Source organism: Aphis gossypii, chromosome 1 (assembly GCF_020184175.1).
Source record: "Aphis gossypii isolate Hap1 chromosome 1, ASM2018417v2, whole genome shotgun sequence".
Taxonomy (NCBI): domain Eukaryota; kingdom Metazoa; phylum Arthropoda; class Insecta; order Hemiptera; family Aphididae; genus Aphis; species Aphis gossypii.
In genome coordinates this window covers 41,842,296-41,867,919 of record NC_065530.1, presented here as the reverse complement: position 1 = coordinate 41,867,919, position 25,624 = coordinate 41,842,296, and the positions used below count along the sequence as shown (strand labels likewise).

Genomic DNA, 25,624 nt, shown 5'->3' with positions numbered 1-25,624 from the left:
GTTTATCTTCGTACACGCCTGCCCATAAATTTATAGTGAAGACTTCCATGCATTTTCGTATATTTTTTTGTTCGATTTATTCTATTATATGTAAATAAAAATACAACTTAACATTTTTAGGACGTGTTAGAAATATATTTTAATATGTTTTGTTTTGCTTTTTTTAATTTTTAGAGAACATTTTTGATTTTAAAGACATGCTATGATGTTATAGTACACATTTTGATAAATATAATATATTATAAATTATAATAAATTATTATCTGTTAGTGTGAACAAAATCTAATGTCTGGTTAAAATTCATTTAATTGACCTACCTACATCGAAAAGTCCTGTTTGTACGTCATTCATTAATATGACTAAAAGTATGTACTCATAATGGTTTTAAATTTGGTGAAGTTATAATATGGAGTCTGTTTGTTTTAGGTAAAATATTTAATAAATTAATACCTAATGTAAATACATTTTCGACAAGTTCAGTTGCAACGTGTTATTATAATGATATAAGTTGTGTTGGTATCTAGAGTATTATATATATTAGGTATACATAATATCATTGTTTAGTGTATTTTATTTTTGAAACTAAGTATGATGAAAGTAAAATATTTTCACATTTCATAATGTTAATATTATAAATAATGCAATACGTAAACCAAGGTCACGAGACAAAATTCAATGTTATCTATACGATTTTAATGGTTAATAATGCGTTAGGTTATTACCAATAAATAACTCACAAGAAAAAAAATGTTCAAACTTATATTATTTTATAAATTATTATGAATAACTTTTAATACAATTATTTTTATTTTTAATTATTATTGTACATATCTACATATTTTTTTTAAACATGCAACTATTAAAATTGAACATGTAGTTACTATATATTCAATATGCTCATTAAACTTTGTATTTTTTACTCATTTAACATTGATTAGAATGACATAATTTGACAAGATGACTTATATGATATGTTTTGTATGCCATTATAAACTTTATTAAATGTTTTCACATATTTAGATTGTGTAGACATTTTCCGTGACTGTCGGTATTCATCATACCTAAGTTATGTATTCAAAGTAATGTAGTAATAATATTATACTTATAAACTCAATTTTTTTTCAACCTATATTGGGTTGGTTTACAATATTTTTAACTTCGTTCTCCATTTATCACGATCTTCGGCAAGTTTTTTTAATCCGGCGTAAATATTAATCCCTGCGTCATTTTTCAGTTGAGATATGTACGAGTTTCTTGGTCTTCCTGATAGTTTCCGTCCTTCAATTGCACCTTCTATTATGGTATGATGCAATTCTTCGCCATGACGTAAAAAGTGTCCCATCATGTCCCATCGTCGTCGCTTTATGGCTTTAATTATGGATCTTGTTTCTTCAACTTGGGTCAGTACATCTTCATTTGTTACTCTCTCTGTCCAGTTTATTATTTAACTGGAAACTCAAAATAATCTTTATTTATTTATCCAATGATACTGATAATTTAAATATATAATGGTGATATATTTAATTATCTCCAAAGCCACGATAGGGCCTAAAGTGTACGGTATTTTAAAAAAATGATATTATGTTTGTTGTTTCACTCATCCACGACGTTGTTTTAGGTTAAAAATTCTTATGAATAAAAAATTGAAAGCTTTTTCAAAAATTGAGTTTTTTGTTTGACTTTAGTTGTATAATATTTTTCTTCTAACAATATTACCGCTGAACCGTTCTATCTATCTTACATCAGTCCATTTTTTATATTATTTCCTTTACCTCAATGACCTGTTATAGCTATTATTCATAAAGTATTTTATTTTTATGTGTGATGCGTATTATAATACGATATCATCAAGCAAATAGAACCATATGTTGGCCTAAAATTATAAGCATAATACGTTATACTTACCGTATTAAAATGTATCCCAAGTGTTGTGTTTAATTTACTATTGGAATTTTGTGAATAATCGTGGATATGCACCTAAGAGTTAAGTACAACTTTACTGTGTAGAGTTTTTTAGTTGTACATTAACTACTGTTATCGTTACAATAAATAAATATATATATATATTTATTTATATATATTTCATTATTTATATTATTATTTTATTTATATTTATATAGTTTATATTTGAAAAAAAAATTTAAACAGTAAATTAATGAATAAGGTACACTATTACAAATATGCGTATTTACAATTTGTGAACATTTGTCGTTTATTTTTATTTAAAAAATTCAAACACCTCAGTAAGTTATGCTCATCGGTATTTTATAGCGTGGGAACAAAAACGTATAGCCAAACACGTCGAAGATGTCGTTGATGTAATGCATTAATATAATATCACATTTTAGGGTATTCTTTGAGTGATATACTGATCGATACACATTCTTAAGAATATGAGTTACTGGTAGAAATGTTACATGGCGAATGCGTTCAGTTTTGTACATTAGTTACTAATATTTTCATTTTATATTTTTATTTTTTCATTCAATTTTCCGATCATGAAAAACAGTTTTCGTCCGTATACGTCCAAACAATAGAGTCGTTATCGCATACAATACTACGCATTGGCGTCGTATTACATTGACGTTTCCGACGTATTATATCATTTTCAATTTACCGTTCATTTGTTTTTATTTTTCAACCAAAAAATCGACTGAGTAATGACAGGTCGTTTGTACCACACACGTTTGTATCGAGAATTTGAGGAACTTGCTGAAACTACATAAACAATGTATACAAATAGAAAAATAAATACAATCTAAAGACGTCACGATCCATTTCATTTTCATTTTACAACTTCAATCTAAAATTAAAAAAGAAATATTATAAACATGAGTTACCGAATCACAAATCATTTAGATTTTTCAAATGTATGAACGACTATACTTGACAATTTCTAAGAAATTTGTTTATCGATATCGATATTTATTCTCAGTAATATTATATATGAGATACCTAATATTATTCTGACGTATAATTAGGTATGTGAAAATTGTGCTAGATTTGGATCTCAACAAAAAATAACATTAACTGTAACGCCGGCAATTGGGATTCACCATTTTTACGCTTACTTCGTCGATATTAAAAATAAAAAAAAAATAAAAACTTAGGGATATTATATACCGAATAGATACCAAACATGTTCAATGCTCATTTTATTTTATCCTTAAATAATTAATTAATTTTTATTAAGTTTTTAAAGCGTTAACAATACTCTAAGAACATATTTACAAGTGTTTAGATTTATTTATTTTAAATTTTCAACAGAGTAATAAATATACTTATTTTGTAGTGATGACTTATGGGTGTTTAAGTGCGTCTGGAGAAATTTATTGGAACAGTAGATTTTCAACTTCAATATATTTTGTGGTAAGAAAATAATTCTAGTTGATACTTTGAGTAGTCAAGATATAAAGGATTCCTAGTGCCCTTTTTAATAACTAGGAAAAACACAATATTGTTTTTTATGCAAAACCCGTATAGTTAAAAAAAAAAAAAAAAAACATTTTCTTATTTTATTGTAATTAAAAACAGTCGATAGTAGATATTTAAAATGTTTACTAAATGTCACATATTGTATATCCTTCTGAGACATGAAACATAATATTATAACTGCAAAATAAATTATCTACAGTTCTATTCATATTCTACAGTATATTTTTCTATTTCATAAACATATCACGTTTATATCGTTACCTGTCGTTGTAATATCATTGTCAATCGTGTGAAATTAGTAAAATCATCTCAAATTATATTATTATTTATAACAATGATGGTTTGTATATTGTGCGAGTAAGTTTTGTTATATTATTGGTTTGACAATATTCGGAATTCAATAGCATTAATAACAATATTATATACTGAGGAAACAATTTAGGTATAGATTGAGTTTACCTGCACTTGTCTATTAGTGAAATAATTATAATATATGCATTATAATATTATAATTTAATTGTGATCCACACGATCGCCTTTAGATGCATTAGGAGGTATATGAAATTGGATTTAACCATATCGCATGCTATTGTATGAAAATAATATGAGATTAACATAACGATTGTCAACATAATAATAATATTATTATTATTAAAGTTAATACATCATAAAAGTATACATTTTGATCAAAATAAATCCATATCCTCAAATATTAATATAAATACTGGAAAATCCCAAGATATGTCAAAAAATTGTTACTTGGTTTGTTATATTAAAAAAGTTTTCAAATGTGGTATAAGAAAATGTTTAAAGTTCATCAACTTCATATGTTTTTCTGTAATTTTTTTTCGAGGTTTTAACTTTTACCATTCAACTTGGAATCCAATGAACAGTATTGAGAAGTCCAAGAAAATATAAGACAGAACTTCTATAAGTCCAAACGCTGTCCTTGTCGGATTTTATTTCAAAAGTTATTTTGAAATAACAACTGGAGATTATATAAATCGGATTGAGTGTTAAAACGAAAATTGTATTAATTCTTTAAGATTTTTAAAGTAGCAAATGAATTAAAACACTATTTTTTAATAACATAACGCATTTATAGACATATATTATATAATTTAACGTACAAGTAACAAATATAATGCAATATAATATTAGGTCTCAAACTTTATTGCGTATGTATGGTGTTTTTCTCATAAGATTTATTGTTATGAAAGTAATAACAACTCTCCAGATTGAACTGCATGATTGGAGATCTTTCTTAATAATTCATGGACGAGTTTCTTGATATTTTTGATTTGTAAAGGCATAATGCATATTTAATAATCATGCGTGTTTCACTGGTAATTTAATAATATTTGCGTATTAAAAATATTGTTGGTTTAAAATTATGACATTGTGAAATCATAGCTAAGGGAAATTATTATACTTCAAAGTATTATTATTTTATCACTGTTACTATAAATACATATTAAATGTAAATACAAGTAGATGATCATACTAATGATAACCATTGACTACAGCTGTACGTCAATATTTCTCGTACGAAGGCGAAATCAATGGGACGCGGGGAAATTCGGAAAGAAATTGTATTGAACTAAACGGGGCTCACATTAGGGGCTTACGGATCTACATGCGATTTCGGTTGAAGGGCTTATGTATATGGGGGAGTTATTAGATCTGAACGCTCTGCTATCAGATTTTTGCGCGTATCAAATTTTGTTTTCATCGTCGGTAGATTATCGTTCCGATATTTTCCCCCAGGTAATATCCCATGGATTTATTGGATTTCAAATACACTAACATAAATGTATAAGCATGATAGGCACTGAGGTCTGAATAATAAAAGTGAAACAGCCACTTAAATGTTTTTGTCTGTATACAGTAACCAATGGCATTTATTTTGTCATTAGTAAATTACATTATGCCGTTATGGTGCGTTGTGGGTATTATTATTTTATTTTAAAGCAAAACGACGTATCGTAAAAATGTATAATATACTTTTATCTGAGTCAGATATGTCAACAAATGATTCTTGAATCTAACGTGATTCTTCATTCTAAATTGTTTTATACTATTCTTAATATTAGTAGTCGTACATTATAATACCTATAACATCGAAATATGTGAATGATTTATAAAGTCATGTATTTTTTTTTTTTTATTTATTAAATATTACAAATGCACAAACTATTATACGGTAAACCTATATTTACTCCAACAAACAATTGTACAATCACCACCCTTAATCTTTCAACACTCATAATTGCACTGGTGCTTGAAACGCTTGAATCATAATAGCTGTTTATTAACGAGCCCTTGGAGACTCGGCTCAGTAATTTAATGTCTTTATTAATCGAACTGTTAACCTTAAAAATATAATTCATTAAGTTATACCTACCTTTATATATTACGTATTTATTTTGAACGCCTTTTTTTATAAACTTAAACTTTATAAAATTAATATTGTCACACTATGTGTTTCGATTTATTCTTCCTGCACTGTCAAGTGCAGGTTTACCAATCATATTTATTCTACTTTTGCAAAATTCAGGTATTCCCGATGACTATAGGTGTATAACCGATTTGATATACATTTTACTCAGATTCCGAGACTAGTTAAGTTTTATAAACCCTATACTATTACAGAAAATTCACCATGGTAAATATTATAATATTTATTTATAGTATTGACCATAATAGTGAAAACCTATGAAACTTTGCTAGTTATTAAATTTTATCAATTAGTTACGATTTTGTCCCAAATTCATTACATTTTAGGAATATGCGATAAATTTTCTATAATTGAAACTAGTGGACAAATCCCTATGTTGTCATATTAATATCTATCTACTACAGCTATTACATGTTTTTTTATATTATACATACAAAAATACACACGAACACACGCGCTTCACAGCAAATATACATTATAAATCGTTACTCATAATGTTCGTAAAGCCGTAAGCCGTTATATTATAAGTATATGAAACGTAACTGTCGTAACTCAATATTCGTTTATTGTAGTCCTTAAACAAGCACATTAAATTACATACAGTTCTTTAAAGTATTTTTATTTACACTGTATTAATACCCTTTTAACCTGATTTTCTTTGACAGTAAAGGAGATAGTTAGATTATATTTTAATTTTTTGATAACAAAATCGATACGGTAATTATTTTGTTCTCATAATAGTATATTGTATAATATAGTATATAGTATATACAATATACATAATCGACTCTACCTGGTTGTTGTATAAATTGCACTGATTTTTGAATAGTGTAGGGTTTTAGAGTAGGATTATAAGAAAGGTTTTAACTCGGTGGTATGAAAATTTGACCCGTTCAACATCATCAACACCACCAAGCCACCTACATCATATTGTTCTTATCTAGTAATATGCTTTCCTTAACATTCCAAATTGTTTTAGGTTTATCATTATTAGATTATATTGCAGTTGTTTTGCAACATGTTTTGATGAAAATGTCCAAACTGACGTTAGAGCAAGCAAATCGGATCTAATAGTTAGAAATAACTGAATTATTTTTGATCAGTGATATATGAAATATAAATTTTAAATATCACATTGTATTATAAGCATTGTGAAAAAATATATTGAATAATAATTGGTCAAAAATAATCTATAGATGATATAACGTCCAATTTATATTTTTAGTTATACCAACATTATTAAAAGTATGTACCAGCCATTAAATATCATACGATTTTGGATTAAACAAATATATCTGAACCGATAGAATTTATTAATCGTATACAATAAACAAAAAACTGAAATATTTAACACTTTGTGTATATTTTTTTCATTGATATAACTACCATCGTGGAATTTAAACGTAAAACGACGTGCTGGCAAGTTGCGGAATTAACACAGAATATTGATTATTATTTTTTTTTTTTTGATTGTTATATTTTTCTATTTCAACTTCAAATAATTGCATTACTTTTTTTTTTATTTCGTGCGCGTTTTTGAAGATGTGATCAGACCTATTGGTCTGCAACTCATCGCTGTCACCGCTCGAGGCTCTTGTAAATCTATTGCATGGTCCGTACAAAATGTATTCCACAAAGCGTCGAAAGCATCACGTAGAGATGGAATTTATTTGCTTGCAATACCAAAAATGGTTAAGTTGTTTGATAAAAATTATAAAATACAACAACGTTGAAAAAAATATAAATGAATTGAAATTTTCAATCGTATTACTAAGAACTTCATTTTCTATTGTATTTTACTAACTTCTATTACGTGAATTTTTAAATAAACATATTTTAGTTCATGAAATGTGTAAATACGATATGTGTATAATATGCTAAACATGATCACGTTATCTGATTATTCACGCTCAGCGTCAAGATTTATTCAACTTCCGTAAATTTGAAATAAACCGATTCTCCAACATAAAATACTTCAAAATTTAATATAGAAAACTCAACTTGATTTTATCATAAATAAATAACAGAGCTATAATATTATGAGTTATTTTTAACGCTATTTTACAAACTATACTACTAACTACTAACTATTACTTTAGAATTTGCCTTACCGTAACTGTCTCTTATATAATACCTTCAATTCAGTTATGTTTAAAAACCTTGTCAAATAAAGCTTTAATGGATTATAATTTTTATAAATCAAATTTAATAAATTTAATTAAATACCTACATATACCAACTACGAATACCTTTATCAAATTGGTTTTTATCTTTATGAGCGGATATAATATATTAGTAAGTTAAAATAATGTATAACTAATAAAAATAAATTTAAACAAAATAATAAAATTAATCAAAAATAATTATCGAATTATTACCTACTTGTTAATCGTGGATTATAATTAATATCTTACAATATTGTTTTTATAGTATTGTGCAATTCGTATCATTTTGAGATCTATACAATATCATCTCTTGATACTTAATAACGTTATAATTTTACAATTTTAATCTATACAATTAAATTATTTGTTATTTATATTTTTTTCTGATACTAAACGACCTATAGTACTATAACTATAAATTATACCCCTCTACTGTTTATATTGAAAAAATCTTGTATACTTAAATATCTATAATTGATGTGTGGATAATAGTAATCTATTGAAATCTGATATTACCAATACGAATCTGTAGTTGAAAACAAAATTTAGAAACTCTACCGTAGTAATCAAAACAATAATAACTTTTCTATAATACCCCATTCGTGTCACAACGTGACATGCATGCATATCATAAATCCCATGTTAATTAAATTCCATCTTTACACCATAATTTAGTATAAACTAAAGCTCTTTCTTGATAATAGACTAATGCATATAATAAATTATAAATATTATTTTCTATTTGATTAAAATATACAGAATATATCCATCAAATACATCATGTAAGTACATGGTAATATATAAATTTTTTTCAATATTTAGTGTTATAAAATTTATATTATATGTGTGGAAAACAATTATCAAATTATTTAAACTTTCTGGTATTGTATACGATTATGGTAAAAGAGATACGATAAAATCTTAAAACATACAATCAGACTTTTGGAAATGTACTTATTTGTATCATTAATGAACACCGAAACAAAAAAATAAAATAAATGTTAACTTTCTTAAGTTATTGACATCCTTGGAAATTAAACTGAATTAGAGCTCAAATAAAAGTTGTTTAGTGTTTCTTTAAGATTAAAATCAATTAAAAACAAACGACGAAAAAATATAAGCTAATCAATTTCAAAGATCAAAAATAAGTGATATACTATAAGTATATAGTATATAATTTTTATATAACATATAATTATTTAAAATGGAATACATTTTAGATAAATTGAATTTTTTTTTTCCACTGTGTAATTGGAACAAACTTAATACAAAATATGTCTAATTTGTAAATATTAGTTTAAATAAACAACAACAAAAACTACTATGAACAATTATATTATAATATAACATCTTAGGTTTACATTAATTGTATCCAGGTGAAATTAAATATAATACAAATTTACCATTTTGAAATTATCATAAATCAAAACTTTGAGAAAATTATTATTTAACAGCAAAAAATAAATTTCCTAATACCATACTTATAGTATTCGAGGTTTATAGTATAAATTATTATATAATATTTTATAAAATAGTTTTGAGTTTAATAATCTTCTATTTCATAATATAAAAAGAGGCTTATTTTGTTATTATATTATACACACAAGAGGTAGCATAAAGTAAAATGTATAATCTTAGATTCAACTTTGTACATAAGTCAAAAAGAAATATGTCTGTAGACATAAAATAAATACCTAGCTATAATGAATGAAATTAGTTAAGCATTGTATTCAAAATTGTAGGAAAAACTGTCTTAGCGTATTTCTCTCTCTTTTATTGAAATTTAAAATAATTCAATTATTATTAATTTTGATTTTTTTCATATGTATATAAAATGTGTAGGTATAAAAACCAACACCTAGTTATATTATGCGATCGGTTTCAAACTGTTTTTTTTTTTTATTTAATATGTTGATCGTCTGCAATTCTTATTTTTAATTATTATAATTACTTTTATATGGAGTAATCGAAACACATACTGTATTCTATTACACTTAATTTCAAATCTTAAACTGTTCTCTCAAATAAAGATAAATTCAATCACTCCAATGGCTTATGTTGGTGGTTGAGTAATATACTAAGAAATAATGTTTCGAAAGCTTTCAAATTTCATTTGATCAACAGATAGACATAGATTGCAACTATTCATTTGCAATTAAAATGTATTTTACAGGTAATAAGTAAATCAAATTAATATATATTATATATTGCTTTAAATATTGATTTTCATAAAACGATAATATACATTAAACTAACAATACTAACAATAGCTCAAGAATAGTTTTAGGATAGAGGATTGTTTTAGGAAATATATTTATTTTTCATATAACTATTATTAATTATTTTTTATTATTAATTCGTAATAATTACAATTAATGGAAACTTAGGATTGAAATTTATTTATTTACTTAATAAAATATACTATAATTATAAGTAAACTGTTCTTTATGATTTTTTTTGTAGGGTAAATAAAAATACGTCAAAGTGTTTTTGGAATCAAAATATTATATAATTCATATAAATTCTAGTTAATAGATATAATTTATTAATTTTTCTTCGTATAAAAAATCAAATTAAAGTACACAAGAATTAATTAAAAAGCAGAAAAAATACTTTTAATATAAAAATTGTAATACCTATCCCTTGTAAAATAAGAAAAACGTCTAAATATTATTTTTTTAAAAGCTCTTTTGCAATGAAATTCATATAAATAAGTGTCACTGGATTAACATATATACAACTTTGTAACCTGCGTTATAATTACAATTGTATACTTCAATATTTATTGTATTTTACATTACTTAAATTATATTATAAAGAAAAATATTAAAGAAAAACAACAATGTTTAGTGAGCAACAGATTTTAAGCTTTTTGACTCATATAATACTTGACACATATCTTATAATATTATGTACAAAAGACATTTAATATTCACAGTCGGTATACTACTGTTAAATTATCCGAATAACTTTATGATGAGAATATATGTAATATTTTGTACAAAATATAAGAGTAACAAACCATTCGTCTTTAGGCTGGACAAAAAAAAACTTAATACTTGTGTGATAAACATAGAAATTTAAACCTCGTGTAATGAATATTTATATAGTCTGATTAATGTGACGTTATTACGAATATCGACAAACATATAGATGCAACTGTCATTATACAAAGAAGAGTCCACACACGGACCTCGGTTAAAATTATACACATCCAAAACACTTGTGAATCATTTATAGTTAAACCAGAGTGAATATAATCGTTCAGAAATGTGATTTTAAGCATAAAATAAGTAAAAGTGTAAATTCAAAAAAATATTAAATTCAATGGTATTAATTTATCACCATGTATATTATGCACATAATCTTATGACTTATGAGTAATAACTTTGTCATATGAGCTTAAATTTATTAATTTCTACAAAGAACACATGTTTAACGATTAGTATTGAGCTAATTTAGTTTCTTTTTAATACGTGTTGGTTGTATTATTATTTTTGAGTGGCGTTATTAAACACGTAATCTTAAGATGATGTTGTAGACTACTTGAATATGAATTTAAAGGTCCTTATTTATTGTTTGGAAAACTATTATCAATTGCATGCATTTATAAATTAAAATTTGTAATACATGTTTAACGATCACAGAAATTGACAAATGAGTAGCGTGATTTGATTATTATTTAATATTCTATATTTATCTATGAACGTTTATGACTTGGAAGTTATTAAGAGATCGGTTTTTGACATTTCTCAACCCAAAAACACAATAAATTAAGACAAGTACGGACGTGAAGTTTAATAAATATTGTTTTTAACATAAATTCTAATGTTTGAGTCTGACTTGTACATTGTAAATGTATTGTATATTCCATTTGTAACATGAATTTGGTGTGCTTGTGGGAGAACCAACCAGCTTTACTACAAAAAGTAAACTCGATATGTTTAGCCTAGGACGTAAAAAAAATTTATTTTTACCCTACGAGCTAACACTGTTGCTTTGATTTCTTTTTTTTTGGAATCGTCGTAAGTGTTTTTGAGTCATAGAATTAAGTCAGAGTGCTCGAAAAAATGCTGAGTATCTATATTATACACGCATTTAAGGCTAGTGTTTAATAAATTAAACGCAATTATAAAATGTTGAAATATTTTAAAAAAACCGTTTTCATAAAATAGTTCAATTTAATATTTTTTGTTGAAAAAGGTATTAATTTAGTTACTAAGGAAGCTTATATGGTTCTTTTAGTAGATTACAAGAAACCTTTTTAGATACAACTATATATTATACATTTTCCGATTGACCTTCTCGTTGTGATAGTAGAAAATATTATCATTAATGAGTATATTACACTCATATATATATATATGCCAATAATAATATATTCTGTGACTAAAAACACTATTTTTTTTTCTCTCAAATATTTTGCATTTAAGTAAAATAGTAAATATAATGATTATACAACGATGTGTTTATTTTTTCTACTTATCATCACTTTTTGAAGCAGTAAAAATACTTAAATTTTTAACTTCAATATATTTCATTGGCAGGTAAATAAATATTGATTTAAAAGTAAAACGTTCTTAGTACTTTTTAAATAAAATAGAAAAAAAAACGACGGATGACAGTTATTTTCTCGCAAAACTAATGATTTTCTGATTAGTTAAAAATCAAAAACAGATTAATTCACCAAATATTTATTAAAATTTTGTATAATAGTTTTCAGAATATAATGATTTTTTTTTTTGAGCTATACCTATATTATAAAGTATAGACATTTGAAATTTTCGATTATTTTTAATTTTGTTACTAAATTACAATGAATTCTAATAATAACTGTACCATACTTCAAAGCGGTTACCTAATTTCCTTTTTTTTTTACTTAGTAATTATTTAGTGATTAATATTATAATATTAAGTACAAAATGTTGTTCATGGTATTTTACTATTCTTTTTTCTGACATGTCAATTGTTCTTAGCTATCAGTTATTCCAAAACACCAATTTATTTAAAATTAAAAAAACAAATCCATGTTTACGATAACATTTTGAAATAATCACAACCTAAAGAAATATTACATACAGGCTTCAAACTCTAATATTGTTACGTAATCGGTTAAGAGAACTAAAATTACATGCCTTACGTGTCTCGCTGATTACTGTATTATTTTGTCCGGACTTCAGTTCAGACTTTATAATTTATATTGACACATGTTCCCCTACGAACAAGAAGACGAAAATGTTTAGCTTTCTGGAGAGTCGTTAAAAGGACGAAAGAGTTTATCGGTAATATCTTTAAGAAATTCAATTCATTAGTTGACAGACAAAAAAAAAAAAAAAAACTAAGTGATTTTCTTTATCTATATCACCACCTCGTCATGTTATATCATCGCCTTTTCAACTAATTTACGGTCAATGGACTTGACAATAGATCACCAACGTTGTAAATTTACCTCGGAATTATTACAACTACACGATATAATATTATCATACCTACTACAGTTATTTGTATTACTATTTTATATAAAGTTATCTGCCAAACTATATTGTTACAGCTTAAAAATCACAAATATTATGTAGCTACGATATCGGAGTAGGTAGATAATAAAATAACAATAATAATAATAATAATAAAGATATATCTACTTAACAAGTAATAATATAATGACAAATGGCTTAGAAGAGTGCAATCAAAACGAATGAAAACATTCAAGATGTTATTAATTTATTATGATAATATTACGGCACAGCCATAGTTGATTGTAAAGGTTTTCTAAGAAAGATTTTAATACGATTATTAATGGATAATGGATTTATGATATTGCTTTAAGTTTAAAATGAAAAACTGAAATGTTATTACTTAGGGCTTTATAAATATTTAATGTTAAACAGTTATTATTATTACATATTATAAGATTTGTTACGATAAAATAAAATATACACTCAGTATCACCTTCGAAAACTCGAGAAATTGGAATACAAATTAATTATTTAGTGAAAGCATTAACATTTTTTTTTTTAACATTTTTTATTGCGTCAGTGTCGAATCTAATACAAACAAAAATCAAGTAATAGAATTAATGTTTAAAAATATACACTATTACAACATTCTTATTTTTAACTCCATTCATAATACTGTAAAAAAAAAAACTATTAAATTGCACAAAACATACAAAAAATTTAATCGTTTAACTGGATTTTTGTTAGAATGAAAAAAAATATATGCTTAAGTTGATCGTTGGTATAATGAAACGCGTCTGTAGCTAATTTATAGCAATAAATCCAAAGAAACGGAACGATAATAGTTAACCTTTTAGATTCCCTGTCTGACTTAATCGTGTTGTTATGCCCAAAATGCTCATTTAATACTTAGATATGATAGAATATGTATCATAAAAGGTTATTATTTTTATTTTCTCTGTCATTCACTATTACGTGTACGCTTTTAAATCGATATGGATTCAGTTATTATTAAACACACCATTATAGCAGTATGATTCAAGAGGATGAAAGACTATCACCTCCTACCTAAAAACGTTTATACATTTTATCAATGTTACAATAATAAGTATGTTTTTGAATTATACCTAACAATTTTGAAATGATAGTGAACTCTGATACTTTGCAGCATAAAACTATTATAGTGTATCTAATTGATAGTAATCGTATTCATCATAATCGTAAGCCTATATATAATATATATATTATTTCCAAAAAAGCTCATATACCACTTATAAGTTGTCGATCACTCACAGTACTTAAGGCACACCACTCAGTGTGTAAACAAATAGGATGGTATAATTTACACCGTTCATATAATACAGGCCCCGTAACGGATCAATTCTAAATATTAAAAATGACAGTTATTAAACATAACAACTATATTTTTGCTATTTTTCTTATACACACCAGATATTATTTTTTTATAATTTATGAAGTAGGTAACATTCATGATTACAATTCAATGGATAATCGACGTCTAAAATTATATTGCTTATTTTAAATTAATTCAAGCATAAATTACAGTTATTTTAAATAAATATTGAAATATCAGTTCCTTCATCTTATTAAATGAATAATAAAAGAATATCGTGAAGATAAAATCGTGCATATTTGCAAATGATTTCGTTGATCGATATTTTCTGGGTAGTTTGAAAACTTACGGCCTTCATTTTTTAGTATTACTGCTGCTAAGATTTAACAAAATATGACGAAAGTTCTCATACATATAATATAATTTATTTTATAAATGTTAGTGCATTATTCATTCCACCGTATGACATAACTTACGTGTCTTATTACATAAAATATAAACATTATAAATTCAAAGATTTTTTCAGGATAGGGGAACAGTTAGGTAGGTCAAGAGAGTGAAAATGTCATCTTTGTCCTGTCGCTGACAATATGGTCCTGGAATAATACCAAGCTTTCGTCACATCTGGTACAATTGTTATGAGTATCGTTAAGTAAAAGACAGTCCATCTTCAGTTTTTGAACATATTGTATAGGTAATGTTTTTCATAGTGGATAATGCGCTTTGTATTCCAGTCCATTTATCTTTTAACAATTTGTTTAAATCTAATTAATGTCACTCAAAAACAAATAGTATAAATAAAACTAATTATTTTAGAATAATACAGTTTAATAAGTGCATTATCATAATAAAATCAAAGTGACCAGAAAGCATTGATGCATCACCTTGTACCTATATAACGATGTATTGCAGTTAACGTTGTTTCACGGTCTATAGGATTCAATTATATTGAATGAAATGTGTCTAAACAGAGAGTATACGTTGATATGCAATTGTTTTTGTTTTGTAAACGAAAAACCGATGAATTGTCGTCAAGTTGTAAACAAAATTTATTCTGATAACAATTTATACTATTATGTCTGTTTAAGGAGTTAATAGCGTTTACTGAGTAGTGAGTTGGGTGAAATGTCGACCTATATCATTCCAAAATAAACATTGTTTGAAAAATTATCCTAATAGTCTCAGTCATACATCACTGATCATGACATATGGAACGTGACTCCAGGGATAACTGATTTAATTAGATTCGTTTGAATTGATATTCATATTGCGCATAGCAATAATACTTAATACAGGTTAGTTTAATAGCTACTAAGGATACGATACTAGTTACATCATATTATGAAATTTTGACTTAAATTGACTTTATCTTGATATTGTGTTTCTGAATTTTAAAATGCTAATAATTTGTTTTAAAATAAAAATATATGTATTCAACCTTTCATAGTGCCTTAGAAAATATTATATTTAGCTTTAAATTTGATAATGGTTAAATGTATTTTAATATTAAAAATAACAGAGTGAAACAAATCTTTCTAAACATAGACTGATATTCCATGTTAAAAGTTCGATGGATACAAAAATACATGTAGGTATACTGCCTTTTAAAGAACTACAAATGCATGTTTAAAGAAAAAATCAAAAGTAAAAATACGCTCATAGATATAACATGTTATTTAGCTACCGAGTGAAATCGTTGACCCACTAAATGATAGAAATTCATATGATATGATATGATATGATAATTTCAATACATTGGTATTTCTTTGATGAATTAAGAACTTTGGGAAGAAGGAGAGATTATCAAAATTACTACTTAAAACAATGGGTTTATCTATGTATATTACAATATATTATGTAATTTTAAACAACAAAGAACTTCGGGTTCTTTGGTGAAATATATATATGACTTAAGACATGTTATTTAAATGAAATTCAAGTTCAAAAATTAACTCACTGTTAACAAGAATATTATCATTTATAATTCGGTTTAAATAAGTTGTTAAACAAATTAAATTATTAATGAGATATTGTATTATTTTTTTCAATAATACTGTAACAGAATTTTCAATTCAAAGAATGACTAGTGGGTAACACTATGTTGTCAAGTAGGTATCGAGTAGACATCAAACATCGAATGGATCATTAAAATTGATGTTAAATTTGAATGAAATGATCGATATCATTGTATACGAAAAACGACTTTAAACGGAGATGATTTGTCAAGATTTGCAAATATTTACGATAAAAAAAATTTTGCCTTTGTATTTTTATAATTTTTGTATCATTACAAAACTAGCTTATGAGAATGTTTGTAATATATTTTCAAGTATTTTAAAAAAATGTATCTACATTTATGCAAATACTAGTAAAAACTAAAAGAAAACTAATATATAAAATGTCTAAAATAAGTAAATAAATAAATAAAATTAATTAATTAATAAATAAGCTTTAAAATAAGTTAAATATCATGAAAATTAAATTATGTAAATAAAATTCCAACCTAAATAACCAGAAAGAGTTGCATGTATTTAGGACTTCTACTTTTTGAACAATAACAAATATTTAAAATTGTTATCATTACGCAATTTCGTAAAAATTTCAAATTCAGACGCTCATAACATTTTTTTCTATAATGATAGTCGAGTTTTCTTTATATCTATTTGAAGGAAAAAAAAATGGAAAACTTTGTGTTGAATTTTTTATTCTTAGCAATAAATACTAAAAAATATTCAACTACAAAATGTCTTTAAATTTTCGCTATTTTGACATTCTTCGTAAAAATTTAACTTTTAACTCTTGTGAAAAAATTGTGACTAACAATTTTTGAATTTTTTTTACAACTTATAAGAAAATTTGTTTTAAATTTACAATTTGTTTTGGCTATTTAACATTTGTTTTATAGACATTAAAAAAAAAATACTTAGAAAAATCAAAAATTTCAGTTGTCTATAAATATAGCTCAAAAAAGCCAGAGTATTTTGAAATTTTAATTATATATAAACGTATATAGAAATTCCCGTTTTTCGTAATTTTTTTGCTGTTTTCCTCGATATTTTTTAAAACTAATGGAAAATTCTTGCTTTTAACCTCAATAACGCACTAAGAATATTTAATTTAATTTTCCACCGGAAACCAAACCTGAACTTTTGAATTGAAGCATTATTTCAACAAGTTATACACAGGCACAAAACCAAAAAAAAACACACGTCATCACTCATCATTGTAGAATCAATTTATTCTTCATTTCATTCAGAATCTAAAATCTTAACTCACTGATTAAAATTAATAATGCATGTGATATTAGTACAACACGTCTTATTCTATATCATATTATACGTTTATTATAGTTATACCTTATGAAAATACACAGACTTTCAAAATATGACCCTGTCGCGATCTCATCATAAAGCTATAGTTAATTTCTAATCGTATTGTTTATGATGCAACGCGTGCATTGGAACACGATCCAAAATCTAATCTTTATCGAAAAATGTAACCCCTGATAACTATTTATATACATATACATTTTATAAACGTTTAGATGTCCGTATTAAGTTTACCAAAATTACTTTTATTTCAGGTCGGGCTTGAAGCCAACTTGGGCTGTTAGAAAACCTACACTATTTGTGAGTGTTGTATTTTTTTCCGCTTTTCATTTTTACGGCTCATAAGAGATTAGTTGAGTTTACTTTCCGAAATATAAGGAACACGGTTTTTTCCACATCGTTTTTCTAACGACGATTTAAGAGTCTACACAGTCTCCAATTTTCCCGTACTCATATATATGTGTATAGTACACCAACGAAACCAATCATTAAGTGTATTTAGAGTCGCGTACAAGTTCCACAAATATATTTTCCTATTTTTTTTTTTTCAATCTATATTCAGTCCACATTCCAAGTGCAGCAATCGCAATGCAGATCGTGTGTAGTACGTTAGCAAATCTTGTCTAAAATACTATCGATTGTACCAGATAGTATCATAAAGCTACAAAAAACTTATTTTCACAAGTGTTGTTTTATTTTTATGAAATCACCCATACGTGCACACGTACTATTCTGGGTTTGTATTTAAATACCTCAATTCATTATACAGACACTGCACAAATGTAAGTGTTTTATAATTGATAAAAAAAAAAAATCATTAATTTATTACAATTCCTGATGAAGAGAACTTGAGTTTTCTATCCAAAGTGGTCAGGAGGTAAGACAAGTTAAACGAAATGTAGACTAAATAAGAAAAAAAAGAAGAAAATATTATAACTACATAATTTTGTTGAAAACTATCAAAAATTCGATAAAACTGTCGAAGCCGTAAAAATTATAGATATATCTATTTAAACATAAAAAAAAAATCAATTATCGAAAATATTTCCAAGTGTAAATCGTTTGTTATTTATTAATCATAAATCATAATATTATATTTTAATATAATTACCAAAACATAAATCAATCTTTGGTAAATGTATGTGTTTCTCATTTTTTTTTTTTTAATTTTTTTTATGTTATTACATTCAATGTATTTTTGAAAATCAGTTTAAGGTTTTAAAAAATGTTTATTATAAAAAACAAACAAAATGTTAATATTTTATACCTGTGATCGATGAATCTACATATCAAGATTCGATGAGTAGACGAAAATTAAATTTTAAAACAAATAATTAAGGAAACAATAGTCCATGGTTTACACAATATTTATAAGAATGATAAAAACAACTCAAACCACTTGATATCTAAGTGATAATATGAATAATAATTACATCAAACTATAAAACATACTTCAAAATCATTCATAATTAATTATCTTAATGTTTTCCAAGTCGTTCGGATACCACCTACATTTTTATGTACCAAATTGCCTATTCAACGCGCCGATCAACGGATATACACACAGAAGCGATTGCATAGTAAAACCTTCTACGATATACATAATATTATATACTTACTATTATGTCGTTTGACGTTTATATCGTTTATGACTCTATATAATATAAGTTTCAAGCATATATTGTAAAGTTTTACTATGATTTAAGTGATATAATATTATCATAAAATGTATTTAATTTGTTATATAGATGGGCAGACCATTTTTTAACATTAAAGATTTCAAGGCGCTTGTAGTGTTTAAATTGTTTCATATGAGTTTATTTCACATTATATATTTTCTTATTAAAGTGTTATCTATTTAATTATTTTATAGTTTATAATATATTAAAGAACATTATTCATATACTGGCACACTTTCAATAACACTTAAAAACAAAATACTTTCTTTTCAATAGTATATTATTACATTAATGTTCACATTTAAAATATATTTTAATATTTTATACTCAATTTTATACATAGAAATTTATGCATATTCTATCAAAAATGAATTAATGAATATTGTATCTTGCGCTCGTAAATTTAAAATGGTTTACTATGTAGTATGTTGACATTTCTATAAATTAAAAATACACATTTGGTACCTCCTCCAAATTTTAGACGAAACGCCTCTCTTATGAATCAGAAAATGGCATCAAATAAATTCAAGTTTGATAGTAGTTATACTTCCTTTCCTCCATTTCTTTAGATAAAAGTTTTAATATTGCACCTCACATAAGTTTCCGTGTAGCTTATGTATGATTATCATTATTACGAAAATACTTATCATTTATATAGGTACATAATTTATACAATCTTGAGGCATTTACAAAGCTTTAACCTAAAGATATGATCAATATCAAATGTTTTTAAGGAGTTCAATATAAGCCACTTCCTTTAATGAGCGAGAGCGTGTATCATGTACACGTGTGTGAAATATGATGCACAAGTAATTAATTCACAAAAACAAAACATTTGTCGATCATATTAACAAAACAAGTTATGCGGTATAAATCTTAAATATAAGTAAAAACGTAATGAAGTTTGTAGTATATCTATATCACTGTTATTATTGTTTTTAATGATGTATAATCACTTTGGGTAATACATAAGTTATTACATTCTAAAATGAAATTAAATGAAATTGTATGAAGTGAAATTTGAAAGAGTATAGTGGTCAACCTCATGTTAACTTAATAAACATAACAAATATTTTTTCAAATTTCTTATCATCCTTATTTTATTAGTACAATGAACAAAGTATGATAAATGGACATTTTATACTACATATTGTTTGATTTGTATAATGACACTTTGTACTATGCAAATAAACCAGGAAATATTATATTTTCCAAGATGAGAAAAAATTTAATTGTTCAAATTTAATCCAAAAAAAAAAAAAAAATTCATGTTATACGAAGGTGCTCTAATATAGTAATATATCTATCAATGAATATTTATTTAAATCTAGAAAAATTTTTTTTAAGAAATTAATATATTTCATTTTTTATTATTAAGTATTTAGCAATATTTCTCATAAAACACTAATACTTATTAAAATATATTGGGATAGTTATTAATCACCTTCGTTTTTAATCATACTTAACTAATCTGAAACAACAATTGAGAATATAAATAAACTAAGTGATAAAATTATCATCACCTCAGGGGTTCCCTAAGGAACAGTTTTATCATCCATTTTATATTGAATTTATGTAGCTTCATTCAGAATCCTTAAATTATATGGTAAACTTTTTTATACAGACAATACTACCATACTAATAACTTTAACCAATTGAAAGAAGTCCATCAAAATGTCGTAACAGATCCGTGTTAATTTAAATGATTTTTAAAATACAATTTTAAAAATATTTATGTTAAATCAAAATGTTTAACCTTAACGAAGAATAAAATAATTCAACCTAATTTTAATAAAATACGATTTATTTTTTATTGTAATAATAAAACAGAATATAGTATGAAATATTTAAGAATAATTATTGACCAAAGCTTAAAATGGGACTCACACATACGTACCATAATCATTAAATTACGAAAATTACTAAATATACAAACACTTCGATATGATATATTTTGCTATGACCTAGTAGATTTTTCAATATAGTATAACTGCATAGAACGGATTAGGTACTGTGGTACTGTTGCAAGCACTAAAATATTTAAAGCATAAAAAACTATATTAAAAATAATACTAAGCCAACATAAAACAAAACTTTTTACATAATTATTTGAAGAATTCTATGTACTCTCTATACAAGCATTATTTCAAAGAAACGTTCATTATTTCTTATATAAACTGAATCTAATCAAATTAAAACAAAAATACTACAATACACGACAGGACAATAATATAAAAATCCCTACTATCCAAACGCTCAAATCAATACTATATTTTTTCCATGTATATATTAAGCTATTAAATAAAATCCCATCTTATGTCTTAAATATTGCAAATCTTCTATACGTAATACAAAAATTTTGTTAAAATATGGTCAAACCATATAACCTAAATATTCAAGAGCACTGTGTACATGATGTGAACATAATCAAATTGAATTTGATTTTTACTTAAGCTATAATAATAACAATCTTTTTGATTATTTTTATTTTTTTTATCTTCAATTTTTTAAATTTATTTTTGTGTTTATATTACCTATTGTCTTAATTTTTATTATTATTATTAGTTCTACAATTTTACTAATAAGAGGTTATCCTCAGTGTTGAGTCGGACTATTATCCTTGTTATTAATTCATTGTAACTATACTTAAATAGATAAATACAAATTCCCAATAAAAAAATGTTATTATTATTTAAGTATACATAAAATAAAAATAAATAGAAAAATTACAAGCTAAAAAAAAATAAAATTGATTTCATTTTTTTAGTTTATACTTTATATTATAAATATATTACTCATAATTGTAAAAACTAATAATTTTAAGTATTTATAAAAATATATATTAATATGGCATCCATGGTTAAGTTTTTATTTCTGTTAGAAATGTATAATACAATTATAGAATTACTTATACCTATCTATTTCAATTTGTAATTTTAAATAAGTATATACAATGTATACATTTTTTTTCTATTTGAAATAATACAAACTGTCTACCATATTTACTATAATTGTTACTATTATATATTTATAATAGTACCAATTTTCCATGGATCTTATTTATTCTACGTAATTGTTCAATGTATTCTATTATTACTACAAGGAACAGGTATGATCTCGTTAAAAAAAAAAAAAATTGTCAATAGGTATCGAGTTAAGTGTTTTTGATGCATTTTTTTTTTTAATAATCATCCGTTATTACCTATCATTGTCAACAAAGTATTTTATATATGCGGTTATTTTCTTACTTATATGGATAAAATTGATCTAATTTAAGTTGTGTAATGATTCATTGGTTTGTAGGTTTAACACACAACAAATAATCGATCATGTTATTATTAAGTAGTTACTCAAACAATATATGTAGCTTAGGTAGATATTATAATCTAAGGCATGTGGAAACTTTTAGATCACCAAATATAATGCACAAGAGTAATGTCTTAATACAGCAAATATATATTGTGTATGTTATTATGTAGTTTACAGACACTCCCAATGGAATAACATGAGATAATCACAACTCGATGTTCGATAATATATATTTGAATTAGGTGCATTAACTACACATAACGAATCACTCGGTATAGTAAGAACTTGAGTTTTTTTTTTATCATTTTTTTCACATTTCATGGCATGAATATATTATTATAAAACTTATTTTTTTTTATTATAGTTTTACGTATTTATTTAGCATATTTGACATTGTTATGTACGCTATTTCAATGTCCAATTTAGCACTTAAATTTTATTTTTTTCAAAATTATGTTCATACAATTGTGAAACAAGCAAAATAGTATGTTGTCCTATCATAATTCGATTTTATTATGTGCAAAAATAACTCACAAAACGCATCATAGATTTTCGAGATTTTCTTAAGAGTTCAGTATTATTTTTAATCTTAGTTTTAACTTTAATCCAACTCTTTAAATATTTTATTCATATCGGATTCAATATTGTTCAAGAACATAATAATATAATCATAATCAATATTTATATCGATTGCATAAACCGTATTGTTGAACCGTAGCAACTTGCAGTCAATCATTTCGAATATAGTCATATCACTATTTTCATTTTCATTTATTATTCGATATATTTTTGAAATTAACATTATTTTGTTACATAATATGAATTTTGCATTTAGGAATTGAGTAATATAAATTATGTATGTACTTATTTATATATTTTATCAGATTTACATTAACCCCTATCTTGTTCCCTTGAGCTCCGATTACCACAAGTAGCTCAAGATGCATTTTTTTACCCCTAACGCTGTATATAGTTGTATGTCAACTCATACATCCCTTAATCCTACATGACTGTGCAACGTGTGTGCCCCACCCGCCACTTATTTAAATCTCGTAAATACAAAGACTTTTGCGTATCACAGTGAGTGAGCAAATATGACGTTTTAAAAATCTTGAAAAAGTTATAAATGAACAAAAAAAAAAAAATCACAAAACTATGTCTTGTGAATATGTATTCTATGCGTCCAGCACCGGTTGACATACTTTTTCTTTGTGATGATGAATACTTATTTACGAGATAAAAAGAATCCAATAAATTGAGTTTTAGTTATAACTTTTAACTATCAACTATACAATATTACTTAAAATGTATAAATATATTTCGTAATATCGGGAAAATCATATAATTTAAAGTATTTTACCAACATACGTTTATTTTATTTTTATGATTAGCTATAACTATTTGTTTATTGTATATTATAATTTTTGATTATTCTAATTATTGTTTTTTTTATGTTTATAATACCAATTGTGATGTGTTTCTTATAATTCAAGTTTTCTTATTAAATTTGATTCTTCAGATAATCGTCAATAATTTATATTCATTAGTCAATTATTATACGATTTAAAAATTATTTCTATTCCATAAAAAATACTATTAGACACATCAGCCAAGTCAATATAAAAAACGAGTATTTTTCTAAACGTGTTCAGTAAAAAGTTAATTTTCTAATCAAATAGATAATATTGTTTATAATAATAAATAATATTTGGTCGGAGATTTTAGTAGTTGAAATTTGATAATTTTCAAGCTTTTTCTAGGTGTTTGGAAAGAGTTTTTGAATTTTTATAATTTATTTCCAATTTTAAAACCTAAAATAAATAAGCGCGGTTATCCGTTAATTTTAAATTATAATTATAGTGTTCATTTGTACTTTAATGTATTAAAAGGTACACATCATTCCATTGTTATTTAAGTTCCTGTGCATTTTTATCCAAAATGTTTAATACTTAATATAAGGTTTTAAAACTTTCAATGTATTACGTTAGAATGCAAATAAAAATAATTTATTTCTCTTTTTTAATTAATTTAACATAGTGAATACATGTTTTAACATTTACTAGTCATATACCGTTGACACCACCGAATTAAAAAATAGGTTTTAATATTTAAATTTAAAATATATTTAAAGAATTTTAAAAATATTATATTCTTCTAATGGTTTTTATTGAAAAAAAAATAATAATAAATTAATCTATTTCATCCACACAAAACAAAATATATACAAAAAGCTGTATAAATCAAAAATATTTGTATGATAGTGCCTACTAAACAAATATTTTAAAACAAACACCGTTACATTTGTTATACAACAGCAGCCACCCAATTCATTCAAAATTATAAATAATAATAATAATAATAATTTAAAAGTATCTATTTTTGGAGATTTGAGTTTGAGAGGCTGAAATATCGCGACAATGACAAGGAAAAAGTAACCAG

General features: G+C 24.8%; 1 protein-coding gene across 2 annotated transcripts in view; it reads right to left on the bottom strand.

Moving 5' to 3' along the window:
- The window catches only part of LOC114122736 (cell adhesion molecule 3-like), a 393,513-nt gene that overhangs the window by 244,844 nt on the left and 123,045 nt on the right, over window positions 1–25,624 (bottom strand). Inside the window, exon 1 of one of the 2 annotated variants that reach the window (XM_050210833.1) lies at window positions 13,199–13,218. The exons of the other annotated variant lie outside the window; for it this stretch is intronic. The gene's annotated coding sequence lies outside the window, so the exon portion shown is untranslated. Of the gene's footprint in view, window positions 1–13,198; window positions 13,219–25,624 lie in introns of those variants that run through there. 2 annotated transcript variants of the gene reach the window in all.